Below are 12,235 nucleotides of genomic sequence, written 5' to 3'. Positions count from 1 at the left end.
CCCATACTGGTGAACAAGTTAAGAGGCTGTGACTTGGATGACTACACAGTCCGGTGGGTGGCGAATTGGCTGGAGGGTCGCACCCAGAGAGTCATGGTAGATGGGTTGGTTTCGACCTGGAAGGGTATGGGCAGTGGGGTCCCACAGGGCTCGGTCCTTGGACCGATACTCTTTAATGTCTTCACCAGTGACTTGGACGAGGGAGTGAAATGTACTCTGTCCAAGTTTGCAGATGACACAAAGCTATGGGGAGAAGTGGACACGCCGGAGGGCAGGGAACAGCTGCAAGCAGACCTGGACAGGTTGGACAAGTGGGCAGAAAACAACAGAATGCAGTTCAACAAGGAGAAATGCGAAGTGCTGCACCTAGGGAGGAAAAATGTCCAGCACACCTACAGCCTAGGGAATGACCTGCTGGGTGGCACAGAAGTGGAAAGGGATCTTGGAGTCCTAGTGGACTCCAAGATGAACATGAGTCGGCAGTGTGACGAAGCCATCAGAAAAGCCAATGGCACATTATCGTGCATCAGCAGATGCATGATGAATAGGTCCAAGGAGGTGATACTTCCCCTCTATCGGGCACTGGTCAGACCGCAGTTGGAGTACTGCATGCAATTCTGGGCACCACAATTCAAGAAGGATGCAGATAACCTGCAGAGGGTCCAGAGAAGGGCCACTCGTATGGTTAAGGGCCTACAGACCAAGCCCTACGAGGAGAGACTAGAGAAACTGGACCTTTTCAGCCTCTGCAAGAGAAGGTTGAGAGGTGACCTTGTGGCTGCCTATAAGTTCATCACGGGGGCACAGAAGGGAATTGGTGAGGATTTATTCACCAAGGCGCCCCCGGGGGTTACAAGAAACAATGGCCACAAGCTAGCAGAGAGCAGATTTAGATTGGACATTAGAAAGAACTTCTTCACAGTTCTAGTGGCCAAGGTCTGGAACGGGCTCCCAAGGGAGGTGGTGCTCTCCCCTACCCTGGGGGTCTTCAAGAGGAGGTTAGATGAGTATCTAGCTGGGGTCATCTAGACCCAGCACTCTTTCCTGTTTATGCAGGGGGTCGGACTCGATGATCTATTGAGGTCCCTTCTGACCCTAACATCTATGAATCTACGAATCTATATATTCACCCAAAGAACGTTGTCTGCCTATGTCCTGAGACCAATGCGGCTACAACCTACACCCCTGTGTATACGATGGCCCATTTAGAAGAAATTGTCCAGAAATGTATGGATGGTAAGAATTTTGCAGCCTTGCCTTTGATTATCAGAAATCAGCAAGCGCCAACCAATGCAATGATACAGGACAAAATGTTACAACTGTTCTTCCCATCACAGCCAGCAGTGGTGTTATTCCACAATGTGAGACAGGCTAGTGGAGAATGCTCAGAGGCATAAATTGAGAGAAAGAAGTTATTGTTTGTGGCCACGGGCCTGGCAAAATATAATTAAGGCAGATACAATTTTGATGTACCAGATTTTAAGAATCTGCTTGTGAAAGGTTTTAGCAACACATTGAAAACATATCTTGGTGTTGATATTAACAGCACTCTGCTAGAGGGTATATTAAACTGGGCCCGAGAAGGGTATGAATTAGAAGCAAGTCGAGGTGGTGAAGCCAAGCGAGGAAATGTAGCAGTTGTATTGCCTGAAAGTTCTGGCAAAAAGGAAAAGGTAATTAAAGAGAGACCAACTAGGGTACATTTTGACAGTACTGGAGACAGTACGGGCAGCGAGAAAGTGTCAGTACTGTGAAGCTGCAGTAGGGTTTGAAGCAGTCACTGTCAGCAAGAGATAAGAAAGAGGGGCATGCACAATATAGTTGTGCACACCATAAAGACCCAGAAGCTGGTAATAGAGAGCATAGAGAAAGCAAGAGGCAGGAGTACTGTCCCTCTCAGTCAGAATTTTGAGATGCTATATGGAGGGAACTGCTCATATATACTAGCAGAGAGGTAATCCATGGTTTACCCACCACCAGATTATTGGAATTGCTTAAAGAATATAAGAAGCAGGATGCTTCTAATGGAAAGGGAGAGAAGGATTTGCCTCCCCTCCAAAGACAACCTTCGGAGTGAAGTTCAGATTGAAACAGCCTGGTGCTCCCTGCATCCCAGCCACTTGAGATTAACTGGGCACCGATAAAATATGACAGCTGGGGATGCCCCACAGTTTTGGTTTATTTTAAGGATTATTTATGTAACAGACTGCGAACTGTCTGTGAACAGTGAACTGTGAGTGACCCCAAGGGTGGAGCAGGGGAGCCCTGCCCTGTGGAAAAGGAGAAGCCAATCAAAAGAAGGGGTTTTCAATCCCCTCATTTGCATGGAAGGGAGATGGCGGGGGTTGGGGGCCAGCCACCCTGAGCCCTGGTTGGCCGGTTTGCAAGCCAGGGAGGGACTGCCGGAGGGGATAAAAGCAGCAGCTGAACTGGCATGGGGGCTGCTGACAGTGACTCCAGGGAATGACACAGGAGGCCTAAGAAGAGCTGGGGTGAGTTGACCCAGCGGAGGGAGCAGAGAGACCCCTTTGAAGAGCCTCGAAGGCCCTGGGAAAAGAAGGCAACAGTAGTTGGCCATGCCTCCAGCCCTGCAGCAGAGAGGGAGCCATGGCCAGGGCTTGGGGCAGAGAGTTGGTGCCCCAAGGCCTCATCACAGTGTACTGGATGTGTCAGGTGTCCCAGAGGCTAGGGGTGGCAGTTGGCCCCCCACTCCATTGTGGAGAAGAGGCAGTGGCCAGGAGCGTAGGAGGCATCCTTATCCAGAGCAGGGAGCTGGGCTGGTGAGTTGAGGAAACTCCTCACCTTCCCTGGGGAAGCGGGACAGCAGCAGGCAAGGCATTGGGATCCTGAGGAGCATCAGAGTGTCAGGACCAGGGTCCCTGGGAGCTCGGGGCACAGGCCGGCACTTCGAGCGGGATTGGTGAGCCGTGAGGTGTGTGGGGTGCCTGGCCAGTCATCTGGAGCAGGGGTTTAAAGCAACGACCCCTGGGAGCTGCCTGTGCTGCTGACCCAGTGCCACTAACTGCCCCTGAGGGGACTCAGTCCTGTCCCTTATTCTGCTGCTGATTGCCATCGGATGGAGTCCCTGAGCTTTGTGCTTGGGTCATGCTGCTTGCTACAGGAGCCTACTCTGTTGCTTGTTGCTTGCCTTTTTGGTTGCTACGGAGGATCGTCCTTCAGCCTCTTTGGGGGGTTGAAGTTTGATACAATTTGATTGCTGTAGACCAGAAGAGCTTACACTGTTGCAGTCTGTCGCTTATTGGGAAGCCTGTTGGAGCTGCTGGAAACGAGCATCCTGCTTCCTTGCTGTAGCATCGCAGCAGTGGCTGAAAGCTGCTGGTTAAGATACCTGTAGTTCTCGAGTCAGGGGTTGACTAATGCATTTTGGTTTATGTTGTGATTCTGGTTATGTCATTTAAGTTCATTTGTAAATAACCTGTCCTATTATTCTTGTTTTGTAAATAAAGTGTAAATAGTTAAATAAGTTAAGTGTTAGACCTTCTTGGGACCACGGGCTGTTCTGTGGGGAGTAGGGGACGGCTGAAAAGTAAATTGGTGCTGGCCGGAAGCCCTGCCCCACTCTCACCACACCATCCCTGATATTGGGCAGGGGTGGCAACTATTGGGCCACCACCTGGGTTACATTTACTTAGATGAAGGAGCCCTGTGGCATGGAGAAAATATGCTAATTGACACAGATGCCACTTATAGTTTAATTAGTACAGAGAAAGCCATTTTCTAGTTGGCTTCCATTGCAAGATGCAATTCTGGAAGGACTTGATGGCTCAGAACAATGAGTGGGATTTACAGATTTAAGGGAAATAAGAATTGGATCCCAAATTGGGGAATTTTGTTTTGGGTTTTTTAAATTGGGCAACATAGGTATTTTAGGTAGTGACATTATGAGGGAATGGAACGTGATTGTGGACTGCCCTAATAAAGCCCTGAGAATCAGAAGAGATTTGGAGCTGGTTGTCACAGTAGCTCAGTGAGCCTTGAGAAGGCCCTGATGCTGCTCTTTATTGCTCCCTGGCAGTCTTGTTCATAGTTCATGATCAAACCAGTGTATATTAGGGCTCTGCAAAATTTTACAGCCAGTTTTGTTTAGATGCTGTTTCAACTCATTTCGAGGTTGAAACAGCAAAATCAAAATGAAACAGATATCATCAAAACGGCCCCAAAACAAAACAAGGCAAGTCGAAAAGTTTCGCCATTTCAATGCCGTTTCGATGTTTCACCCATAGGCTATAATGTGAAAGGCTGAAACAGCCTATAACTTTGTCATTTCTGCCCTGACTTGGATGAAACTTGTAGGAATGGTAGCCCCTTCTGAGGGTATGAAGTCTGATAAGTTTCATAGAGATAAGTGCAGAGGAGTTGAGGAAACTGCACCCCAAAGTCTTGAAAGTAAAACTCATGTCACGTGTATGTGTTAAGCCACAGTGTGGTCAAAACTACAGGCATGCTAGTCCCTGCTATGGCCACAAAGTCTGCCAAGTTTCAAGGAGATAGGTGCAGGGGTTTGGGGGAAGCTATCTCAAGCTGTGGACAAGCAAAACTCATGACATGGGTGACACTGTGTGTGTTAAGGCACAGCAGGGTGAAAGCTGCAGGCCGGCTAGCCCCTGCTGCGGCCATGAAGCCTACCAGCTGTCGAGGAGATAGGTGCAGGGGGAGTCTGGGTTCTGGGGCCCTGCACCTCTAGCTGCTGACAGGCAAAACTTGTATCATGGCTGCTTGTGGGACTGTGTCTGTCTTGGGGCAGAGGGGGGTGAAAACTGCAGGCCTGCTAGGCCCTGCTGTGGCCATGAAGTCTGCCAGCTGTTAAGGAGATATGTGCAGGGGGCGCTTGGGGCCCTGCACCCCTAGCTGCTGACAGGCAAAACTCGTGACATGGGTGCTTGTGCAACTGCTGCCTCTCATCAGGGAGCAGGACTTAAGATCCCCCATCACTTGCTACCACAGACCTGGGGGTAATAACTGACTACAGAATGAACATGAGCTGGCGTTGCAATGCTGTAGCCAGCAGGGCCAACAAGACCCTGGCATGCATCAATTGATGCATCTCCAGCAAAACCAGCAATACCAGCCCTCCTGCACCAAGCAGGAAAGACAACTGGGGGTCAGGTGACCCCAGCAAGGTGACTGTCTAGTCTCCTTTGGAAGATTTCCAGGGTAGGTGATCGCACCACCTCTGGAGGGAGTTTATTCCACAGTCTGGACACCCTAGTTGTGAAGTAGTTTTTCCTAATGTTGAACCTGAAACAGTCTTCCAGGAGTTTGTGACCATGACTCCTACTTTTCCCCAAGGGTGGCTTGGTGAACAGTTTTTCACTGAGCCCTAGATGTACGCTCTGATGTAGTGGTAAGCTGCTACCAAGTCCCCTCTCAGCCTTCTCTTTTTCAGGCGGAAGAGTCCCAGGTCCCTCAGCCTTTCCTCATATGGCTTGCCGTGCAAGTCTCTGATCATATGGGTAGCCCTTCTCTGGACTCTCTCAAGCTTGTCCATGTCCTTATTAAAGTGCGGAGCCCAGAACTGGATGCAGTATTCCAGCTGCGGTCTCACCAATGCCGAGTAGAGCAGGAGAATCACTTCTTTGCAATGGTTTTGCTGGAGATGCATCAATTGATGCATGCCAGCATATTGTTGGCCCTGCTGGCTACAGCATCACACTGACGGCTCATGTTCATACTGTGGTCAATTATTACCCCCAGGTCTGTGGTGGCAAGTGATGGGGGATCTTCAGTCCTGCTGCCTGATGAGAGGCAGCAGTTGCTCAAGCACCCATGTCACGAGTTTTGCCTGTCAGCAGCTAGGGATGCAGGGCCCCAGAACCCCCCTGCACCTATTTCCTTAACAGCTGGCAGGCTTTGTGGCCACAGCAGGTCCTAGCAGCCAGGCCTGCAGTTGTTCCCCTCTGCGCCCCCATGCTCCAAGACAGACACAGTCCCACAAGCACCCATGACACAAGTTTTGCATGTTAGCAGCTAGAGGTGCAGGGCCCAGAACCCAGAACCTTTGCATCTATCTCCTTGAAAGCTGGCAGGCTTTGTGGCCTCAGCAGGGGCTAGTATGCCTGTAGTTTTGACCCTGCTGTGGCTTAACACATACACATGACATGAGCTTTGCTTTCAAGAATTTGGGGTGCAGTTTCTCCGAACCCCCTGCACCTATCTCTGTGAAACTTAGCAGGCTTCATGCCCTCAGAAGGGGCTACCATTCCTTCAAATTCATTCCAAATCAGGCCAGAAATGACAAAGTTATAGGCTCTTTTGACCTTTCCCATTATATCCTATGGGAAAAACATTGAAACAGTTTTGCTGTTTCAACCGTGTTTCAACAACTAACAAAGCTGGGAAGAGGGCACTAGGATCAGAACAGCATTGCGGACAAAGGAGGGTGCTCTGGGCCAGCCTCATCACCTTGCCCACCAAATGTCTCCTGCCCTGCCTCCTGACCCTGTTCTACCTGAGTACTACCTGAGTAACTGCAGAAGGAACATCCAAGGACTGACATTTTTCAGTCAGTGACATTGTGTCCCCCATTTCCTCCCGCTCTCCCCCACTTTTCCCCTTCCTTTGCCCCTTTCTCTAGCTGAGCACAGTTCTGGGCAGAGCCAAGTGGGGTTGGGCACTGCACATCTCCATTGCAGCTGCACTGTGGGACTCAGGGAGCCTTCAGAGTGTAGTAGCAGTGGTGGGGAGAGCAGCCACTTCCCTTGTGCCCTGCATGCTCTGTGACCAGCTGAGGAACATGGGCAGCAAGAGCTGGGGAACTTTACAGCAGCATTTACCTGTACTGGTGAGCTCATCCCTGCTGGGGGGTTGTGGTCCCATGCCTGCAGCCCAGGGAAGAGGGAGACATGGGTGTAATGCTTCGTGGCTCCCCAGTAGCTTCTCTCTGCTCCGGCTGAGTCTGCCTCAGTGCCGGTAACTGTGGGACAGGGTACTAATGCTCCCCTGGGTACACCATGACATGCTGCTCCCCACAACTAGCCCCACAGACCATCCTGTGCAGCTGACCCCCTAACGGGGGTCTGCTTCCACCATCATTTAGGGTAAAAAGGTCCTTTCTCCCTCATCCTCAGCTGTTCTCAGCAGAGGTCATGCTGCAGAATGTGTGGGACTTCCTGGAGATGCTGGCTGGTGTGGGACTCGTGTAATGGTCCTTCAGATCCCATGTGAATTCATATGATCCCAAATGTTTCTAGAACCCAAACCTCCCCACGCAAATGGCTCAGAGCTGAACTTCATGCCTTGGTGCACTACTGTAGAGCAGGGGAGAGGTTGCTGTATCTGGCACAGGGGAAACATTTGATTTTGTTCCCCATTCTGATGCAAGCAGAAGCCCCACCCCTGCAGTCCATCTGACACCAGGGGTGCACTTGGCTCAGGTTCGCAGCTGGAAGAGATGGATGGGCCTAAAATTGCTGTTCGGGGAGAGCTGCAATGGCTGTGCTAAGCCATGCTTGTGAGCACAGTGGCTACAAGCCAGTGAGGCAGCTGGGTCTGCAGTAGTTGCTGGGAGAAGTAGAAGCTGCAGGTCAGTTTGTGCAAATGCCATGGCTAATCTCTTTTTCAGGCCCTTCCTGTGTCACTATGTCTGCCGAGAGCACTGCAAACCATGGGTCTGTGCAGAGCACTGAGCAGCAGCAGGAGGAGGTAGGCTGCCCACAGACAGTGGGGATCATCCCACTCCAGGGTGACTCTAGGTAGCACTGGTATGCTGAGAGGATCTGGCCACCCAGGCCAGGAAGAGTGAATGAGCACAGGGCAATTTATGAGGTGGTGGCATGAGGGGAAAGGGAATACTTGTGTGGGGGTGGAGAGCCAGAACCTGCAGAATGAGCCTGGCTGATGTGGCAAGTGCAGCTCTGATGCTCCTTTCTGCATAAGCTCCATGTATGGCACAGCCCAGGTCTTATTCTTACTGTGAAGGAAACATATGGAAGAGCTCCTACTGCTGGGAGTGCATGTCCACAGGCTCCTTGGGCTGTATTTGTGCCACATCTGTGGTGCAGCCAAGGGTGGTTGCCCCTGTCCACTTGTCCCTGTTGCTGTGTGTGTGCTTCAAACTCAGGGCTGTGGCCATGAAGCTGCTCTAGGGATGTCCTCACCCAGGAGTCATTGTGGAGACATCTACGTCCAACAGGCTTGAGGTTCAGGAGGGGACCCCTGGAGGAGCACTGCCTGCGTGATAAGCAGGAAGGGATGGGTGGGGGCACTCAGGAACACTATGGTTGTGGTGTAGACATCCCAAGTAAGACTAATACAGCACTGGTGGCATCTCAGAGTTACAGAGTGGCTGCAGCATGACCCATACACTACTTGGTCTTTTGTCCCCTGTTAGAACTTGGTGAGCAGAATGACCAGACTGCCCCACATTGGCTGCATCTACCACATGATCTCAAATGCCTATACTACTATCATGCAACATCACCCCTACCTGAGGTTGTTCTCCGACATGGCTGAGAAGGGCATGAAGACCATGACAGCTCCAGCTATGAGCAGAGCCCATCCCCTCCTCACTAACCTGCATCATCAATGTCAGTAGTGAGAAGTGGGGAGCAGGGGTGGACATCCTTGCAGCTCACATCTGGCGTCAGTGGTAGCCAGGGAAGCAGAGTTGAGTGTCACTCCTGCAGAGAGGTGTCTTTGGTTGGAGCAGGTGTAAGAGGCAGGTGCTTGAATCAACCCCAGGTCTTGACCTTCATAGCAAGGGCCCTCTTCCCAAAGCAGTCAGATCTCTATCAGCTCATCACACTGTTTTCTAGCCCCTGATACATTCCCCTTCTGCTAGTATTGGAGGTGCAAGATAGTAGGGACCCAGAACTGGCTCACCAGCCTCATGAGCAGAGACAGGCAATGCCCTTCAGGAAAGTGAAGCTGCCTATCAGGAGCTGCAGACTTCTAGGAATCTGCACAGTGGCCCCCTCCTTGCAGGGTCTAATTTCTGATCTATTCACCTCTCTGTGCCTGGCCTTATTCATGTGCTTAAACCCCTGCTGGTTTCAGCTGCCCTCTGTGCCACTACTACGGGTAGGGAGCTTGTCAGTTCATCTCCAACCTCCTCTCTAGTAGCAACAGTGACTCAATATGCTTACAAGGGGCTGGATAAGCTGGAGGAGAAGCTTCCACTCCTGCAGCAGCTGTCAGAGAAAGCAAGGATTTCTCAGGAGAGGGAAAGGAAATGGGGTGTCTGGTGCCGCAGGATGGGCCAGAGAAGAGGGCTATGGCTTTTGGTGGTGTAGCAGCCAATAGCATGAGCGTGGTCCTGTGGTCCCAAGTGGCCCAGGTGGTACCCACAGGTCTGGGAGCCATACTGGACAAGATCAATGAGCTGGAGGATCTCCTGTCCATGAGAGGCCAGGAGTTGGGTGAGTGTATGTTATTGTTCTGTTTTCTGGAGCTCCCAGAGCAACCACAGGCAGTGCCATTGGCTCAGCAACTCCTCCATGCTTTGAGTAGCCTTGACCCACAGTGGCAATGAGGTGCCAAAGGGCTGCATTACTGGGGGAAGCTGCCTGGGGTGTGCCTAGTGCTGGGCCCCCTCTTTCAGAGGTGCTGAGCACTTCTGGCTCTGTCCTTCTCCAAGTGAAACACTGAGGGCTATGGGTGCATGGAGCAGACTCTGGTGTCTCCATGATAACACCTCGCACCAGCCCAACAATGGAGATGGGTCGGAAGTCAACACTGGGTTGGAGTCAACACTGGGTCTTATGTTCCTTGGCTGGACTCATGGGTTGGCCCTGAGCAATGGCTGAAGCTCTGTCTCACTCAGTCACCAAATTGGACCTCACTGCTCAAAAGGGAGACACTTCTTCAACCTCAATCTCTGGTGTCTCTTCCGGTTCATGCCTTGCATCACAGACTCTGTGCTCAGCACACAGTGACCCTGGTACATGAGCCAGAAGAGGGCACTGACCCTCTTCTCAGAGCCAAATGGGCTCTTGAAAGCCAAGGAGGAAATAAACTCAGCTCTGCTGATGCACATGTATCTGCCGTAGGCTGAGGACAAAGGACCCAGGACAGCAGAGCTATTTTCCTAAGTGGGGCTGAGAGAGGGCAGCAGTGATGGCAAGAAGTGGTGTGCAGCCTGGGAGGCCAGTTGAGAGTGCACAGGTTTGGCATTGCTGCCCAGGGTGTCACTCCACTGCTCAGGAGCACATTATTAGCATTGTGCCTAGTGATCCAAACACTGCTGCTGTGCCCAGGGCTTTGCTGTCAGTGTGGGTGGTAGTGCAATGTGAAGGTGCCATGTGGAGGCACTGAGAGGGTGGCTCAGTGCTTGCCCCTACACTTATCTGTGAGCTCCACTCACAGGAGGGTGTAGGCAGTTGCCATGGTGGAGTGAAACTGTTGCTGCTGGACCGTCACCCAGTCATGGGTCTGACCCCTGATCTCTCTCCCCAGCCAAGCTGGCTACTCTGGTGGCAAGCTTAGAAACAGCCTCAGTGGAGCAGCAGAAGCAGCAGCTGAGGTACTGGTCAGGCCTGGGCTTCCTGCGCATGAAGCTGCTGCACTTTGCATAAGAGCCCTGCCTGGGGAGACTGACATGCATGGCAGAGCACCCAGGAGAGGCTGATTCTGTCCCACCACTTCATTGACTTGGTAGGATGCTGCACTGCCCTGTGTCCCACCCCCACCCCTGTGTCCAGGTGCTGCAGCAGGGAGTAGGATGGCAGCAAGCCCTGCTTGCTCCCTTGAACTGATTGCAGGCATTCAACTTTGGGCTCATCTCTTCTCCTTCCAGATCAAGCACATCAGAAGCAAACCCCCTGGTGGAGAACAGCCTGCAGGACCTGTTGCCCCTGTGGTTCCAGCCACTGTGGAAGCTGGAGTGACTGCAGAACAGGAGCTGCAGCGCACTGATGTAGGAATTCCTGCTGATGTGGGGCCTGTGCCACTACACCATGCACATGCTGAACTTTCCCTTGCTGGAGCCCAACCTCATGCCTTCCCCATACCCAGCACAAGGCTCCTCTCTGTGCAGCTGCTGCATGGCCTTTTTCACATGCTAGCTGAAAGGCGTCACGATCCACCTCCAGACAATCTTCCCTGAGAGGCCTTTCCCAATGCTCTTCAACCAGAGCTGGGCCTCCATAGTTAAGGCTGAACTTGACAGACTCTGGGCAGCGGCAGGGTAGCAAAGCCCTCACAGATCAGGAACAGTCCCAGAGCTGAGCAGGTGAGGAATTCTCAGTCTCCTACCCAGTGAGGGATCCTGCAGGACTGGGAAGTATGAAGGGCACCCACCAGGCCTTCCCAAGCAGGTCTGCTCCTTTCCTCTAAGGGGCTTCTTGGGGAGAGTGCTTGCACACATCCACCCCACAGACTGCTACCTTGATGGGGTAGAGATGCTTGCATGTACCAATAACCTTAAGAACAACACAGTCAGGAGTCTTGTACTCCTGGTAGGGTCACCCATTGCATTAAAGCCAGGAGAAGGACACTGATTAGCCTGGAGGAGCAGGGCTAAAATATGGGCTAAAGAAAGAATTGAAAGAGCTTGACGGGATTCAAGGGGAGAGCCCACACATTCCCCCCACCATTGGAGAGGAGGACCTTGCTGCCACAGATGCCATTGGATCACTGCCCATGCCAGAACCTGCACAAGGAGAAGCACAGGTCAAGCATGGAAGGGAGCAGGTGATACAGCGAAGCTGGGTGGGCAAACAGCCAAAAATGCTCTACAAACACAGGTGGCCAACCAGACTTACCATCCAGGTCCAATAGCAATGCCTGAGTGGAATGTGGTGTAGTGTAGGAGAGGAGGAGCCCCACAGAAGACCAATGTAGACCTGACCTGCACTAAGACCACCAAGTGACCACAGGTACCACCTCCCCCCACCATAACTAGCCATCTGTCTTACAGGAACAACAAGTCATGGCAGAAAAGAGGACGGAGGTGTGTCACAACCAGGTAAGCAGGGCATGCACACGCCTATTGGCAGCTTCTCCAGATATGTCCTGTCACAGTGAGGTATCAGATGAAGAGCTGTCCAACACAACACAAAGACCTCTATGGTAGAGTGGGTGGATGCAGAAGGCATACTTCTCAACAGTTGCAAAAGTGGATGAAGGATGCAGTGGAGGATCCCCAGTTGTCTTGGATTCCTTAGCCCCTGGACACAGGTGGTTGTTGATGCTCACGTAAAACAAGCCACATGCAGGCTTCTCCCACTGGTACAACATCTACAATAATAACCTGTACTGTGTATGGCCTTCTCTGTGA

Source organism: Alligator mississippiensis, chromosome 4, assembly GCF_030867095.1.
Source record: "Alligator mississippiensis isolate rAllMis1 chromosome 4, rAllMis1, whole genome shotgun sequence".
NCBI classification, from domain to species: domain Eukaryota; kingdom Metazoa; phylum Chordata; order Crocodylia; family Alligatoridae; genus Alligator; species Alligator mississippiensis.
This window is presented reverse-complemented; position numbering follows the sequence as displayed.